The sequence below is a fragment of the Symphalangus syndactylus genome, chromosome 6 (genome assembly GCF_028878055.3).
Source record: "Symphalangus syndactylus isolate Jambi chromosome 6, NHGRI_mSymSyn1-v2.1_pri, whole genome shotgun sequence".
Classification (NCBI taxonomy): Eukaryota; Metazoa; Chordata; class Mammalia; order Primates; family Hylobatidae; genus Symphalangus; species Symphalangus syndactylus.
The window spans coordinates 35657613-35676417 of record NC_072428.2 but is presented as its reverse complement, the minus strand read 5'-3'; the positions used below and the strand labels follow the sequence as shown (position 1 = coordinate 35676417).

The window sequence follows — 18805 nt, the reverse complement described above, 5'->3', positions numbered from 1 at the left end:
TTATTCAATGTGGGAGAGAGCTATGCAAGGTCGCAGATAACTTGATTCACTGGGGGAATTGCTACAACAATCTACCACAACCTCTGAAGCACATTTACCAATGTTGCCATCTTTTTCAATTAAGACAACTACATCTCTGTTGTCTCTTGTTGATAGAAATGCTTTCCAGCAGTGCTGATAGAGTTAAAGATAGGTCAAAAGAAATAAAAACAAGTGGGTAAGTGAAACTGTCTTAGCAGACCAGAGAAAAAGGAACCCAAAGTCTGAAATGGAGGAAGCCAAGAAGGAAGTTAGTTCATGCAATAGAAGCCTAGAGATTCAGAAATTGAAGGCAGGAAGTACATCTGAAATTCAGTGTGCAGGTGAGGCTAAAAGAGGAATGAGCTGCGAGTTTGGTAAAAGGCATTATCTTGACTTCTACATCTTTTCTCCTGCCCTAAACAATCAAGTAAATACTCTTATTATATCCCAGAGCCTGGAGGTATACTCTGTGGAGGTGCTGAATCATAAGGACTCTTCTGGATATCAGGCACTGCTAAACACGAGGGCACCATACTGCAAACAGGGGAATTATACACTTGACAGTAAGAAAACAATGGTGAAAAACTTACATGATTCCACAACTGGCTCACAAGAATTCCTGAAAGAAAGAACAGAGAAAAAAGATATGAAGAAATGATCAAAGTCTTCAATAAAATTTCCCAGAAATGAGTTTGTAGACTGAAAAGACCTATTAACTACTGTGCAGAATGAATTTTTTTTTAAAAACAGAGAAAAAACAGAACTAAGGTAAATTATTGTGATTTCAGGATAACGGAGATAAAGAGATATATCCTAAAAGCAGCCAGAAAGAAAAGATCAAACAAACAAAAATCAATAAAAATAAGTCATATACAAAAGTTCAGACATCCATATGGCATCAGACTTAATGGCCACACTGGATGCTAGAAAATAATGGAGCAATGCCTTCAAAATAATGAGGGAAATGATCTCCATATTCAGCCAAACTATAATTGTGATGGTAGGCTAATGATATTTCAGATATTAAAGATCTGAAACAGTCTACCTCACATGCATCCTTCCTTAGGAAGTTACTGAAGAGACAAAAATGAGGAAGACATAGAAACCAGAAAACAGAGTGTGCCTGTTATCTTGTCTTGCAGCTGCAAACCCACAATTCCATACTCTGCTAAACGATTCTGGGGCTCAGACTCCAAAAATCACTCTTCACCTTGGCCAGCTGACTCCCTGTTAAACTCTGCTAGTGGAGAGCAGGGTTGCTAGAGGGAGACTGGAGGGCTGGAGGAGGAAGAAGGGACTTACTCCTTACTGTTTGCTTGCTGTTCTCTTGCAGTTCCTGAGAGCATCACATTGGCAACACTTCTCCCCCCGGCAGCAAAATTTCCTTCTTATAGCAACTGCTAATCCAGTTGACAGTTTTCCCAACACTTTCAAAATCAGCCTCCTATGCCCCTCAGAGATACTAGCATCAGCTAAGCCACCTCTCACCCTCTGGTCTGTTAAAATAACTGGCATCATTTCTGTCTTTTTTTTTTTTTTTTTGAGATGGAGTCTCGCTCTGTCGCCCAGGCTGGAGTGCAGTGGTGCAATCTCGGATCACTGCAAGCTCTGCCTCCCGGGTTCAAGCCATTCTCCTGCCTCAGCCTCCCGAGTAGCTGGGACTACAGGCGCCCACCACCATGCCCGGCTAATTTTTTGTATTTTTAGTAGAGACGGGGTTTCACTGTGTTAGCCAGGATGGTGGCATCATTTCTGAAGCCTGACTGATACACAGGAGATCCAATACAAGATGAAAACAAGAACTCAAATGGTGAGGGTAGAAGGACATCCTGGGACAATAGTTATGTACCAGACAGGTAGATTGCTTAAATTGATAGCCCCAGTTGGTGACCTTCCTGTATCTATATTCTTTGTAAAGTGACTTTTCAGATTCTTCCATCAAGACATGGAGTCTATTTTTGTACCTCTTGAATCTTGGCTAGCCTTGTGACTTGTTTAGCCAGTACAAAGTGATAGAAGTCACAGTGAACCTTTCTAATCCTAGCCTCAGCAGGCTTTACATATTTCCTTTCTCTCAGATCCTTGCCTCTACCACCGAGCCTGGGCTAACCTGCTAAAAGGATAAGAAATCATACTATCCAATAGCCACCCACCAACCTCCTGCCCCAAGCACAGCTACTTAACTAAGCTGCAATTAACTGCAGATGTCTGAAGGAGTCCTGACAAGGCCAGGAGGACCATTCAGTTGTGCTCAATCCCAATTGCCAACCTGAAGAATTGCGAACTAAATAAATGAACTGAATAAACAACTGATTGTTGTTTTTCACCGCTAAATCCTAGGGTAGTTTGTTTTACTGAAATAGCTGATACACATGCCTAGAGAATAACGAGTTCACATTGGAGCAGAGGAGTTGGAGGCTCCCAGATGGAGATCTTCAAGAAAAAAAGTGGTACCGTTAGATAAGCTAACAAGTTTCCATATGTTGACAAAAATATTTACATTTCTAGTGAAGATTAAGAAATGATTTACTTTTAGATTCATAGAAAGCAAGGCAATTTCTTACCCGAAACATTGTACAAGAATGAGAATGAAATCATAATGTTTTGAATGTCTCATCTATGAATAACAGTCACATGGTCATAATAAAGCAAACAATGGATATTGTTTTAACTCCAATTTATGATAGATAATGACATTGGAAGGCTCAGAGGGCTTGTGTGTACATGTGTGATGGAAGGGGAGGTGGTGAAATGGAAGAAGCCCAAATCCTACTTTCCATAGTTAGAAGTCAAGAAATAGCAGAACAATCATGTTAATTAGAAGCGTGGAAAAAAGCATCAGAAGAAACAGCTGAAATATTCAGTAGATGCTTCTGTGGAGTCGTAATCGTTAGTGGAGTAAATTGGGGCAAAGGACAGTGCCTATTTATTTATTTATTTTGAGGCAGAGTCTTGCCCTGGTGCCCAGGCTGGAGTGCAGTGGTGTGATCATAATTTGACAGCGGTTTCTCATTGCAAGTGTCGTGAAACGATTCAATGTGACATATGCATGTGTATAACAGAAATAACATTCAAGTTAAAAAATGAATGGGCCAGGTGTCGTGGCTCACTCCTGTAATCCCAGTACTTTGGGAGGCCAAGGTGGGAGGCTCACTTGAGCCCAAAGTTTCTAGACAAGCCTGGGAAACAAAGTGAGACCCTGTCTCTACAAAAAATCAGCCAGCGTAGTGGCACACACCTGTAGTCCCAGCTGAGGTGGGAGCCTGGGAGACAGAGGTTGCAGTGAGCCGAGATTGTGCCATTGCACTCCAGCCTGGGTGACAGAGTGAGACCCTGTCTCAAAAAAAAAAAAAAAAAAAAAAGAAAAAAAAAGAATAGACAGACTGTATGGCTTTTCTTCCACAGTAGTTGCCACTTAACTTGCCCCTTGGGTGGTTTCAGCAACCACGCCTTTTCATGATACTGTTTTTACTAACGGAAATGCAGACAATATTCATCAGTAATTCTCATCAGGCTGCTAGGGTCTCACTCCCAAACCCAATCATCGAGTCTTTGATTCTACCTCCTAAAAATGATGAGCTACCCCTTTCCATCACCACGCCTCTATAACAGCTCAAGACACCAGCATCCTGCACCTGGACCTCTGCAGCATCTTCTCAATGACTTTTCTTCCCTCTCATCTTCCTAGTACCCTTCAAATATTCTTCACAGAGCTGCCAGAATGAGCTTTCTAAACAAGTCACCTCAGGTCATTGCCTTATCTAAAATCCTTTATTGATTTCCCTTTGTCTTTAGAACACAATATAAACTCCTTAGGCACAGCTTTTCACGCTCTGGGCTCTCCAACCCCTTCCAGCCTCATCTCTTGCCATCTGTCAAGCTAGTCTCCAGCCATACTCAGCATCTTTCCACTCTTCATTTTGTCATGCTCTGGTTTTCTGCCAAGATTTTGCATGTGTGATTCCCTCTTCCTAGGACATGATTCTCTTTTCTGGCAGGCACTGTATGTTGCCTACTCAAAATTCAGTCTTTCCTTTCTATTTGCCAACAGAATCCTGGAAATCTCTTAGTCTCAAGGAAGGTAGGTGCAGACCCTGGTCTAGAAGTGACATATAGTCCAGTTCTAGCTAATGATTTTTTAAAGGAAGTCGTTTCGTGACATCTTGAGAGATTTCTCCTTCTTTACAAGAAGAAGATATGTAAGCAAAAATTTTCAGCCCCATGCTCCCCTTTCTCCCCTAGAAATTGATTACGAGACCTACACCTGTCACAGACCAGTAAGAGAAAGGAAAGTGATGTTGACCAGAAGTCTGACTTCCTAGATCCCCTGGGCCAATGTTAGAAACTACTTACCGCCAGACATTTTGTTACGTAGAAAAACAATCCTCTCTTTGTTTATGTCACTGTTGGCTGGGTTTCTGTTACTTGCAGCTGAAAGCATTTACGCTGGATACAACCACCCTTCCCAGGTTAAATCCTGTTTGTTCTGCAGGACTCAGCAAAGTTACCACCTGTACCAGATTAGAGAACACTCTTCCCCAACCCTGTGTACCTGGAGCTTTTTAAATTATAGTATAATGGCTAAAAGTGCCATATCTAAAGCCAGACTGCCTAGGTTCATAGCCCAGCTACCAACAAGTTGGTGACCTTGGGCAAGTTGTATATTTGCTCTCTGCCTCAGTTTTCTCATCTTTTGAATGGAGATAAGAATATTACCAACCTTATCTAATTGTCATAGGGATTCAGTGAGTTAATGCACAAAATGTACTTTGTACTTGGCTCCTAAAAATCATTCAATTAATGTTTACTATTCTTAACACAAGCTTCCTCAGAACCTTATCACAATAGCCTATTAGTCCTCTTCCCTGATAGGTCATAAACTTAATGAAAGCAGAAGCTGCATCTATTTTATTGCTCTGTCCTCAGGAATACCTGGCCTAGAGATACGCCCAGTAAATGTTTATTGAGTGAATAAAAATATTATCACATACGGTGAACAGTATATGAAAAGCAAAACAAGTCAAACATTAACCCAATTGAAAAGGCTTTTTATTTTTTTCCCCACGTGAAACCAGTGAAGGGAGTTAAAAAATCAGCAACTTAGTTCTAGAAGGCTACTGCAGGAGAAATTCTCATTGATGGCTCAAAGGACAAAATATCCAGGTGCTTTACTAGCCCCCAGGAAAGTGAGATTCACTCAATCAAGAAAATTACCTAAGCAGCCAAAAGATATTCTTATAGTCAGTGTTGGGCCAGTTGTCCATAAGCATTTTACCTTTGCCTTGTCCAAGTCTGCCTTCTAAAGATAGGGTCTGTAATCAAAGACAGATTGTGGAAAATAACAACGAATCAAAGTGCACCAATTTGAGATAACCATACCTCTAGTATCTTTCTTGTTTCATTTTGATTCACAGTGCTTTTTCTTGCCACTGACAGCCAGTGGGGCAACTCCCACTCTCTGATTTTTCTTCTTTTTCTCTTTCCTTTTTTTTTTTTTTGATCTTGCTGCATACCAACCACTCTGTGTTCCAACTCATCTTTATCCCTTACGTAGTTGGAGCTTTATGATAAAGTTATTTTTGGTGTGTGTGTGTGTGTGTCCAAGAAAGTAGGGAAGAAAAAAATCTAGCTGAAGGATGGTTGCATACAAGTATCTTCTGGTGAGTGAGCAGTTTTATTCTCTCATGTCTGACAGGTAAGACAGGCCACAGTGCTCTCTGGGTCTTCAGAAAGCTTCTACCATCGATCTTCATGATAATTTATGATATCTCTTTCTTTTTTCTTTCACCTTGAGCAATTATGGCATCTTTCTTTGCAGAAGCTCAGTAATTGGAAAACTGGTTTACAAATCTGGTAACTTTTTCTTCTTTAAAGACTTTTTTCTTATCACATATAGAGCAAAGAGAAAGAAAAAAGTATACATTTTAGTGAAACCTAGAGGGCTAAAAATCGAGTGTATTTAATATTCCCACTTTTACCTTTCAAGAAAAACTTGAAGAAGGGCACAGCAATTTGATCATTTGGATAACTCAGGGCTAAAACCGTACTAGTGATTTTCTTTTAGAAACGTATTTTAGGCCAGGTATATTGGCTCATGCATGCCTGTAATCCCAGCACTTTGGAAAACCAAGGTGGGAGGATAGTTTGTGTATTGTTCCTGGGTGTGTCCGTGAAGGTGTTGCCAAAGGAGATTAACATTTGAGTCAGTGGACTGGGAGAGGTAGACCCACCCTCGACCTGGGTAGGGAGCATCTAATCAGCTGCCAGCGTGGCTAGAATGAATCAGGCAGAAGAGAGTGAAATGAGCAGACTCGCTGAGTCTTCCGGCCTTCATCTTTCTTCTGTGCTGGAGGTTTCCTGCCCTCGAGCATCAGACTCCCCAAGTTCCTCAGCTTTTGGACTCCTGGACTGGTATGACCCTGCATTGCAAAGCTCAGGCAAAGAGTGGTAGAAGGGTGGCATATTTAAATTCTGTAGTATTCAGAATCATTCACCAGTGATTTGCCAGGGGCTCTCAGGCCTTTGGCCACAGACTGTGTCCAGGATTCTGAGACTAGCTTAGGCAACATAGTGAGACCTTGTCTCTACAAAGAGTTTTAAAAAATTAGCTGGGCATGGTGGTGCATGTCAGTAGTCCCAGTTACTTGAGAAACTAAGGTGGAAGGAATGCTTGAGCCCTGGAGGTCCAGGCTGCAGCAAGCCATGATTGTGCCACTGCACCCCAGCCTGGGCAACAGAGCAAGATCCTGTCTCAAAAAAAAAAAAAGTATTTTTAAAGACTTATAGCCTTTGCATTGATTTTAAACTACATTTGCAAGAGGGCATCAGCTCCAAGGATTACTTCATAACCAAGAGAAAATAATAATAATATTGGCAACAGCTCACATTTATCAAGGATTATACTAAGTGCATTACTTCATTCACTCCCCACAAAGTAGATTCTATTATTATCTTATTTTCCAAAAATGTAACTAAAGCTTAGAGAGATTAAAAGCAATTTGCCAGAGATCATGGAGCTAGTAACTGGAGCTAGGAACCCAAACTAGGTCTAACTCCAAAGCCCGTGCTCTAAACAACGGTGTGAACTCACGTAACACGTTTCACCAGCATGCGAATCACCTTAAGAGGTTATCTGGACCCATTTCAAAACTGCCTCCAGCTTTCTCAGGGTTTCTTACATCTAAGTGCTCCTGATTGGAGACCTGCTATTGATCAAAGAGGTGGCTACAAAGAGTATAGGCAGGAGGTGCAATGTACAGTTGGCATATGTACTTTGCTTGCTCCAGAAGTATTTTTAAATACAGTGTAATTAGGCAGGTATTATATTTCTCAGCACTTGCTTCAGGGATGCTTCATATATTGATCTTGGCCACCTGGCCACTGTAGGCCTTTCAGTGTGCCATGCCTGTTTCATTCAGAGCTGGAAGGAGATTTAAGAAATTATTTAGTCTGACATTTTCATTTCGTTGGTTTTTGTTTGTTGCCTTATTTCTATGTTATGATATTGTTGCCTTGTGCATTTTATGTCTGAGTGTCTATGTATCAGCTAGCTTTCTCCAAATTATGTTTCAGTAACAAACAACCCCTCAATCTTAGAGGTTTAAAACAATAAAGTTTTATTTCTTGCTTAGATTATGTATTAGTCAGGGTTCCCTAGAGGGACAGAACTAATAGGATAGAAGTGTATATGAAGGGGAGTTTATTAAGGAGTATTGACCCACACAATCACAAGGTAAAGTCCCCCAATAGGCTGTCTGCAAGCTGAGGAGCAAGGAAGCTGTTTCAAGACCCCAAACCTCAAAAGTAGGGAAGCTGACACTGTAGCCTTCAGTCTGTGGCCAAAAGCCTGAGAGCCCCTGGCAAGTCACTGGCGAATGATTCTGAATATACAGAATTTAAACATGCCACCCTTCTACCATGCTTTGCCTGAGCTTTGCAACGCAAGGTGATACCAATCCAGGAGTCCAAAAGCTGAGGAACTTGGAGTCTGATGTTTGAGGGCAGGAAGCCTCCAGCACAGGAAAAAGATGAAGGCCAGAAGACTCAGCGAGTCTGCTCATTTCACTCTCTTCTGCCTGATTTATTCTAGCCATGCTGGCAGCTGATTAGATGTTCCCCACCCAGGTCGAGGGTAGGTCTACCTCTCCCAGTCCACTGACTCAAATGTTAATCTCCTTTGGCAACACCCTCACGGACACACCCAGGAACAATACTTTGCATCCTTCAATCCAATCAAGTTGACACCCAATATTAACCATCACAGATTATATACATTCTTTGGGGATTGGCTATGACTCTGCTCTATGACCTCTTCACTTGGGGATATAGGATAAAGGGAACAGCTTCTCTATGGGATATGCTGTTCTCATGGCAGAAGGAAAAGAGAGACAGAAGAACCGTTTGATGCCTTTAAGAATTCTGCTTGGAAGTAATATATCACTTCCACTTACATTTTATTGAGTAAAGCAAGTCACACGGCCAAGCACGATGTCAATGGTGTGTAAAGTATCATTTTCTATAAGTGAGAAGGACCAGCTAAGGGTTTGAAAAAAAAAAAAAAGTCTTAATCTACTTCCTTCCAGTCTTTTCGTAAAAAGAATATTATTTTTCCTATCGAATTAATACATGTCTACTACAAAAAGTTCAGAAATACAGAAAATGTAAAGAGATAAAGCAAAATTCAGCCCACCTCTTACCTTCACAGGCACCCATTGTTAATATTCACACTATTTCCTTCCAGTCCTTGTTCTAAGCATTTTATTTTATTTTTATTTTTTTATTTTTTATTTTTATTTTTTTGAGATGGAGTCTTACTCTGTCACCCAGGCAGGAGTGCAATGGTGCAATTTCAGCTCACCGCAAACTCTGCCTCCTGGGTTCAAGCGATTCTCCTGCCTCAGCCTCCTGAGTAGCTGGGATTACAGGCACCCACCACCACGCCTGGCAAATTTTTGTATTTTTAGTGGAGAGGGGGTTTCACCATATTATCTAGGCTGGTCTTGAACTCCTGACCTCAGGTGATCTGCCGGCCTCAGCCCCTCAAAGTGCTGAGATTACAGGTGTGAGCCACTGCACCCAGCGTTTTTTTTTTTTTTTTTTTTTTAACGGAATAAGATCATACTGTAAGTTTTCGTTGCTTAACACTGAATCTTAAGTACTTTCCTATATTCTTAAGAACAGCTTTATAGAGCCATTGCAGTGCATTGAGCTCCACAGAGACAGCGCAGGGGCAAGTGAGAGTTTCAGTCAACTTCTCGGAGTTTTCTAAGAAGTGCTCAGAGAGGTGGAAGAACATGTCTGCTAAAGAGAAAGGAAAATTTGGCTGGGTGGCTCCCGCCTGTAATCCCAGCACTTTGGGAGGCCGAGGCAGGTGGATCACGAGGTCAGGAGATGGAGACCATCCCGGCTAACACGGTGAAACCCTGTCTCTACTGAAAAAAAAAAAAAAAAAAAATTACCCGGGCGTGGTGGCAGGCGCCTGTAGTTGGAGGCTGAGGCAGGAGAATGGCGTGAACCCAGGAGGCGGAGCTTGGGGTGAGCCGAGATCGCGCCACTACACTCCAGCCAGGGCGACAGAGCGAGACTCCGTCTCAAAAAAAAAAAAAAAAAAAAGAAAAAGAAAGGAAAATTTGAAGATATGGCAAAGGCGGACAAAGCTCGTTATAAAAGAGAAATGAAAACCTATATCTCTCCCAAAGGGGAGACAAAAAAGAAGTTCAAGGATCCCAATGCACCCGAGGCCCCCTTTGGCATTCTTCCTGTACTTCTCTGAGAGTGGCCCAAAAATCGAAGGAGAACGTCCTGGCCTGTCCATTGGTGATGCTGCGAAGAAGCTGGGAGAGACGTGGAATAACACTGCTGCAGATGACAAGCAGCCTTAGGAAAAGAGGGATGCGAAGCTGAAGGAAAAGTACGAAAATGATATTGCCGCATATCGAGCTAAAGGAAAGTATGATGCAGCAAAAAACGGAGTTGTCAAGGCTGAAAAAAGCAAGAAAAAGAAGTAAGAGGAGGAAGATGAGGAAGATGAATATGAAGAAGATGATGATGATGAATAGGTTGGTTCTAGTGCAGTTTTTTTTGTCTATAACGCATTTAACCACCCTGTACACAACTCTCTCCTTTTAAAGAAAAAAAATTGAAATGTAAGGCTGTGTAAGATTTGTTTTTATACTGTACAGTGTCTTCTTTTATATAGTTAACACACTACTGAATGTGTCTTTAGATAGCCCTGTCCTGGTGGTATTTTCAATAGCCACTAACCTTGCCTGGTATAGAATGGGGTTGTAAATTGGCATGGAGATTTAAAGCAAGTTCTTGTTGGTGCACAGCACAAATTAGTTATATATGGGGATATCAACGAGACAGAAAGTTAAAAAGGATATCCGTGAATTGAACTCAGCTCTGCACCAAGTGGACCTAATAGACATCTACAGAACTCTCCACCCCAAATCAACACAATATACATTCTTTTCAGCACCTCATTGCACTTATTTCAAAATTGACCACATAGTTGGAAGTAAAGCACTCCTCAGCAAATGTAAAGGAACAGAAATTATAACAAACTGTCTCTCAGACCACAGTGCAATCAAACTAGAACTCAGGATTAAGAAACTCACTCAAAACCGCTCAACTACATGGAAACTGAACAACCTGCTCCTGAATGACTACTGACTACATAACAAAATGAATGCAGAAATAAAGATGTTCTTTGAAACCAATGAGAAAAAAGACACAACATACCCAGAATTTCTGGGACACATTTAAAGCCATGTGTAGAGGGAAATTTATAGCACTAGATGCCCACAAGACAAAGCACGAAAGATCTAAAATTGACACCCTAACATCACAATGAAAAGAATTAGAGAAGCAAGAGCAAACACATTCAAAAGCTAGCAGAAGGCAAGAAATAACTAAGATCAGAGCAGAACTGAAGGAGATACAGACACAAAAAACCCTTTGAAAAAATCAATGAATCCAGGAGCTGGTTTTTTGAAAAGATCAACAAAATTGATAGACCGCTAGCAAGACTAATAAAGAAGAAAAGAGAAAAGAATCAAATAGACACAATAAAAAATGATAAAGGGGATATCACCCCCGATCCCACAGAAATACAAACTACCATCAGAAAATACTATAAACACCTCTATGCATATAAACTAGAAAATCTAGAAGAAATGGACAAATTCCTGGGCACATACACTCTCCCAAGACTAAACCAGGAAGAAGTTGAATCCTTGAATAGACCAATAACAGGCTCTGAAATTGAGGCAATAATTAATAGCCTATCAATTAAAAAAAAGTCCAGGACCAGACGGATTCACAGCCGGTACAAGGAGGAGCTGGTACCATTCCTTCTGAAACTATTCCAATCAATAGAAAAAGAGTGAATCCTCCCTAACTCATTTTATGAGGGCAGCATCATCCTGATACCAAAACCTGGCAGAGACACAACAAAAAAAGAGAATTTTAGACCAATATTCCTGATGAATATCGATGCAAAAATCCTCAATAAAATACTGGCAAACCGAATCCAGCAGCACATCAAAAAGCTTATCCACCATGATCAAGTGGGCTTCATCCCTGGGATGCAAGGCTGGTTCAACATATGCAAATCAATAAATGTAATCCAGCATATAAACAGAACCAACGACAAAAACCACATGATTATCTCAATAGATGCAGTAAAGGCCTTTGACAAAATTCAACAGCCCTTCATGCCAAAAACTCTCAGTAAATTAGGTATTGATGGGACGTATCTCAAAATAATAAGAGCTATTTATGACAAACCTTCAGCCAATATCATACTGAATGGGCAAAAACTGGAAGTATTCCCTTTGAAAACAGGCACAAGACAGGGATGCCCTCTCTCACCACTCCTATTCAACATAGTGTTGGAAGTTCTGGCCAGGGCAATCAGGCAGGAGAAAGAAATAAAGGATATTCAATTAGGAAAAGAGGAAGTCAAATTGTCCCTGTTTGCAGATGACATGATTGTATATTTAGAAAACCCCATCGTCTCAGCCCAAAACCTCCTAAGCTGATAAGCAACTTCAGTAAAGTCTCAGGATACAAAATCAACGTGCAAAAATCACAAGCATTCTCATACACCAATAACAGACAAACAGAGAGCCAAAACATGAGTGAACTCCCATTCACAATTGCTTCAAAGAGAATAAAATACCTAGGAATCCAACTTACAAAGGATGTGAAGGACCTCTTCCAGGAGAACTACAAACCACTGCTCAATGAAATAAAAGAGGACACAAACAAAGGGAAGAACATTCCATGCTCATGGATAGGAAGAATCAATATTGTGAAAATGCCAAGGTAATTTATAGATTCAATGCCATCCCCATCAAGCTACCAATGACTTTCTTCACAGAATTGGAAAAAACTACTTTCAAGTTCATATGGAACCAAAAAAGAGCCTGCATTGCCAAGACAATCCTAAGCCAAAAGAACAAAGCTGGAGGCATCACCCTACCTGACTTCAAACTATACCACAAGGCTACAGTAACCAAAACAGCATGATACTGATACCAAAACAGAGATATAGACCAATGGAACAGAACAGATCCCTCAGAAATAATACTACACGTCTACAACCATCTGATCTTTGACAAACCTGACAAAAACAAGCAATGGGGAAAGGATTCCCTATTTAATCAATGGTGCTGGGAAAACTGGCTAGCCATATCTAGAAAGCTGAAACTGGATCCCTTCCTTACACCTTATACAAAAATTAATTCAAGATGGATTAAAGACTTACATATTAGACCTAAAGCCATAAAAACCCTAGAAGAAAACCTAGGCAATACCATTCAGGACATAGGCATGGGCAAGGACTTCATGTCTAAAACACCAATAGCAATGGCAACAAAAGCCAAAATTGACAAATGGGATCTAATTAAACTAAACAGCTTCTGCACAGCAAAAGAAGCTACCATCAGAGTGAACAGGCAACCTACAGAATGGGAGAAAATTTTTGCAATCTACTCATCTGACAAATGGCTAATATCCAGAATCTACAAAGAACTCAAACAAATTTACAAGAAAAAAACAACCCCATCAAAAAGTGGGTGAAGGATATGAACAGACACTTCTCAAAAGAAGACATTTATGCAGCCAACAGACACATGAAAAAATGCTTATCATCACTGGCCATCAGAGAAACGCAAATCAAAACCACAATGAGATACCATCTCACACCAGTTAGAACGGCCATCATTAAAAAGTCAGGAAACAACAGGTGCTGGAGAGGATGTGGAGAAATAGGAACAGTTGTACACTGTTGGTGGGACTGTAAACTAGTTCAACCATTGTGGAAGACAGTGTGGTGATTCCTCAAGAATCTAGAACTAGAAATATCGTTTGACCCCGCCATCCCATTACTGGGTATATACCCAAAGGATTATAAATCATGCTGCTATAAAGATACCTGCACACGTACATTTATTGCGGCACTATTCACAATAGCAAAGACTTGGAACCAACCCAAATGTCCAACAACAATAGACTGGATTAAGAAAATGTGGCAGGCCGGGCGCGGTGGCTCACGCCTGTAATCCCAGCACTTTGGGAGGCCGAGGCAGGCGGATCATGAGGTCAGGAGATCGAGACCATCCTGGCTAACACGGTGAAACCCCGTCTCTACTAAAAATACAAAAAATTATCCGGGTGAGGTGGCGGGTGCCTGTAGTCCCAGCTACGCAGGAGGCTGAGGCAGGAGAATGGCGTGAACCCCAGGGGGCGGAGCCTGCAGTGAGCTGAGATTGCGCCACTGCACTCCAGCCTGGGTGAAAGAGCGAGACTCCGTCTCAAAAAAAAAAAAAAAGAAAATGTGGCACATATACACCATAGAATACTATGCAGCCATAAAAAGGATGAGTTCTTGTCCTTTGTAGGGTCATGGATGAAGCCGGAAACCATGATTCTCAGCAAACTATTGCAGGGACAAAAAAACAAACACTGCATGTTCTCACTCATAGGTGGGGATTGAACAATGAGAACACTTGGACACAGGAAGGGGAATATCACACACTGGGGCCTGTCGTGGGGTGGGGGGAGGGGGGAGGGATAGCATTTGGAGATATACCTAATGCTAAATGATGAGTTAATGGGTGCAGCACACCAACATGGCACATGTATACCTATGTAACAAACCTGCATGTTGTGCACATGTACCCTAGAACTTAAAGTATAATAAAAAAAAGAATGGCTTTATAATACTTTATTCTATGGCTCTACACCTTAAATTACTTGATTCCCCTATTTTTGTCTACATTTTGTTATTATAGATGGTGTATCCTTGTGCATAAAATTGTGTTCACATTTTAGAGTATCCTATTTGTTAGAAGAGACACCTGGAAGATTAACTTCATTCTTCAGAGGAAAATTCAGTAGTCAAGAAAGAATGTTGCAGAAATATAATACTCGTGATCAAAAGGTGGACTATTACCAAAAGAGAATTGGAAAGGAACCACTACAGAATTTAAATATGCCAGCCTTCTACCACTCTTTGCCTGAGCTTTGCAAGGCGGGTTAACACCAATACCAGCCATCGATATGAATGTTTCCCTTCATTCCTAACCTTCTATGATAATTGAGTTCTAAAGTTTTTATTAAGCAAATATGCCCTCAGGCCCTAGAGTTAATTATAATTCCTAGTAACTGATAATATAGGATGGAAAAGACTGAAAAATATCTGGTGGTTTGGTGCCAGACCAAACTGTGGGGAGTTTGGTTTCACTGTGTGGAGTTTGGGGAAACAAAATCTAGATTTAAATAAATTTTAAGTTTTGCCTGAGGCATCAAGGTCTTAGCTTATTTGGAACAGTAAGGACAAGATAAAACCTCTCAAGATATATTGGTCAGGGTTCTCTAGAGAAAGAGAACCAATAGGATATATACAGATATTTAGAAAGAGATTTATTATGAGGAATTAGCTTGTGTGATTATGGAGGCTGAGGAGCCCTACAATCTGCCATCTGCAAGTTGGAGGCCCAGAAAAACCAGTGGTGTAGTTCTAGTCTAAGCCTGAGGGCTTCAGAATCAGGGGAACCGATGGTGGAGGTCCCAGTTCAAGTCTAAAGGCCTGAGAACCAGTAGCTGTGACGTCTAAGGGCAGGAGAGGATGGATGGCCCAGTTCAAGAGAAAAGTTGAATTCTCTCTTCCTCCTCTCTTTTGACCTTCTATTTATTTGTTTATTTAATTATTTAATTATTTATTTATTTAAGACAGAGTTTCACTCTTGTTGCCCAGGCTGGAGTGCAATGTTGTGATCTCGGCTCACTGCAACCTCCACCTCCCAGGTTCAAGTGATTCTCGTGCCTCAGCCTCCCGAGTAGCTGGGATTACAGGCATGCACCACCGTGCCCAGCTAATTTTGTATTTTCAGTAGAGATGGGATTTTGCCGTGTTGGCCGGGCTGGTCTTGAACTCCTGACCTCAGGCGATCCGCCTGAAGATCTCCCAAAGACCTGGGATTACAGGCATGAGCCACCGTGCCTGGCTGACCTTCTATTTAGACCCTCAACAAATTGGATGATGCCCGCCTACATTGGTGGGGAAAATCTTCTTCACTCAGTTTACTGATTCAAATGCTAATATTAATATTTTCTGAAAACACCCTCACAAACATAACCAGAAATTATATTTCATCATCTATCTGGGCAACCCTTAGCCCAGTCAAGTTAATATACAAAATCAGCCAGGCATAGTGGCATGTACCTGTAGTCCCAGCTATTCAGGAGGCTGAGGTAGGAAGATCACTTGAACCCAAGAGTTTGAGATCAGTCTGGGCAACATAGTGAGACCTGGTCACTAAAAAATAAATAAATAAGCAAATAATCAACCATCACAGGACAAACAATGATCATTGCAGTCCACGCCTCACTCCTACCATGTGGAAGTAAGTGGTTATGTGCTAAGCTGGGAGGGGCATGACATTGGTGGGAGGGAACCTAAGACATGATTGTAATTTGGGATTTACAAAATCTTTGTGAATACCCCTTGGAGCCAGACCTGGTCTGAGATGTTACAATGGTGCTAAGGATGCCATGTAACCAATAAAAATCTCCCGAGACTTTGCCAAGGGCTGAAGGTTTCTAACTTAAATTACATTGTCCTCCAGACCCTAAAGCTCACAGCTTTAGTTATTGGGGTGGGGTGGGGTGAGGAATGGGTCCTGGACCTCAAAAGAGAGTGGCTTGCCTAAAGGTGCAGAGCTAGTCAAATGGGTCAATTGCCTCTCTTCGTCTTCTACTCACCTATGTATCCTTCCATTCCAAGTGGTTATGTTAGAGATTCCAGCCCATATAAGTCTCCAGGTTCTTTAGGCAACTGTCACTCGAAACTAGTCCATGGAACATCATTGCCATAAGATCTAGGCCAGTTTCCCTAAACCAGCATAAAGGACATTCCTTGATCTGGCACCACCTGTGTTTCCAATAAATCAGAATGTAAATGCATAGCCATGAGAAGGGGCTACTGTGAACTCCGGAATTATAAGAAGGACTAGATTAATACATGTAACAGAAGCTACTAAGAGATAATGTGCTGGTCTGGTCATTGGGCACAGATGTCTCCACAAATGGGTCAGGCAGTACTTTGTCTTCACTTCGGTGTTCTGGCACCAAACCACCAAGTAGAACTCCAGTGAGCCAGGGGGTCTCTTCCCCTAAGATATGGAGGCTTCCTTCGCCTGCTGTGTCTTTTCCCCAGTGCCCCAAAATATTAGCCTTCAATCCCTTCAGTGGGACTTCATGAACCCAGGTTCCCAGGCCTGAGAAGCGAACATGCATTTGTTGGCTTATTTAGACCACCAAATTCCACTCCTAGAAAAAGTGACCCTACAAATGACCTGAAATCTGAATCAACCAGATCTATATCCCTCTATGGGGTTGGAGTAAAATGGAACAATATGGGCAGGACTCCCATTTTTAGACATCAATGCTTAGAAAACAGGCTGCTACAGAATCACAGGAGCCCTGTCTATAGGCTATCAAGTGGTTCCCATTGAAATCACTCTTGCTCTGTTGACATCTGTAGTTTCTGGGTGCTCAGCCACCATGTTTCTTCTTCTAGTAAAAACACCCCAATTTTCCCTTTGGAAAGCACCACTCCTCCCTCTCTGTCCAACAGTTTGGATGAAACTGACCCCATCTCTCTTCCCAGCACCAATTAGCATATGCCATGCCTGGCTGCAGTGATTGTTTCAGAGCTGGGACCAGGCCCCAAATCACTGACTGAGACACAGTTGAGGGTTATTTGCTGGATATACTGAAAGGTGCAAGATCTCTCTCTTTCTGAGGCTGATAGAGCTATCCAGTTTCTGTTCTTGCAATGAAATAAGCTCCCACCATGAAAACACACCCCTCAGTGCCTGCCTGTCTTGTCCGCTAGTCTGTGAGTGCCTCAGAGTAGTGAGACTATCAAGTTCACCTCCAGCTGCTTTTGTACAAGTTCAGCATCCAGGTGTTTCACATGTTAATTAAATGAATGAACTTGGAGGCCCCCCAAAGACCTCACCTTTCATTATGAACACAAACATGAAGCAAAGCCTTCTTCCTTCTGGCAAGAAGTTGCTGAAGAGGAAATGGTGTCCTATGGGCCACATTCTTGCCATCTCTGATGCACTTCAACCTCACTTCACTCTGTTTTATGGATGAGGAAACTGAAAAATAATGGACAACATTAATGGGCGGCAATGTGCATGAGATGATTTTGAGGTGCTGAGATTAACCTGGACTATCCAAGTGGGCCCTGAGTGCATATGTCCTTATGAGAACATGGCAGAAGGTTGGGCATGGCAGCTCACATCTGTAATCCCAGCACTTTGAGAGGCCAAGGCAGGCGGATCACCTGAGGTCAGGAGTTCGAGACAAGCCTGGCCAACACGGCGAAACCTCGTCTCTACTAAAAATACAAAAATTAGCTGGGTGCGGTTGCAGGCACCTGTAATCCCAGCTACCGGGGAGGCTGAGGCTGCAGTGAGCCAAGATCATGTCACTGCACTCCAGCCTGAGTGACAGAGTGAGACTCTGTCTCAAAAAAAAAAAGCACGGCAGAGATGTTTCACATACAGAGAAGTGATGCGAAGATGAAAGCAGAGACTGGAGTGGTGCAGCCCCAAGCCAAGGAATGCAGGCAGTCACCAGATGTTAAAAGGAAGGGCTTCTCCCCTAGAGACACTGTGGGGAGCACATTTCTGTGAACACCTTGATTTCAACCCAGTGATATGAGTTTGGACTTCCGGCCTTCAGAACTGTGAGAGAATAAATTTCTGTTGTTTTAAGCCATCAAGTTTATTGCTAATTTGTTACAGCAGCACTCCATTTCCAGGAACCAAAATCTCTATGGGTTTCTTATGGCAGCTGGGGTTGTCAGGAGACTCAAGTGGGTTAATACAAGCCCTTAGGATGGTGCTTAGAACAGTAATTGTTTTACGTTTTCGTTAATATTATTATTATAGGCATTGGAATGTTTTCAGGAAATAAAAATTTGCAAGCGTCCTTCAAGAGGAGCCCAAGGGTGTTCTAGGGTGAACTGTGAATTCCCTGAATTTATATGTGAATTCTGATGTATTTTATGTATTTTTAATGTATACTCAAATATAGTAATACGTGCACATGTGTGCTTGTAGGGTAGGGTGTGTATTAGTTTGCAAGTAACAAGATATCATAGACTAGGCAGCTTAAATAATGGAAATTTATTGTCCCACAGCTCTGGAGCCTGGAAGTTTGAGATCAATGTATTGGCAGGGCTGGGTTCTTCTGCGGG

The 18805-nt window shown here is 41.8% G+C and overlaps 1 pseudogene; it reads left to right on the top strand.

The window, feature by feature from the left end:
* Positions 1-268: 268 nt before the first annotated feature.
* Positions 269-10079, top strand: LOC134737062 (high mobility group protein B1-like; annotated as a pseudogene).
* The last annotated feature ends 8726 nt before the right edge of the window (positions 10080-18805 follow it).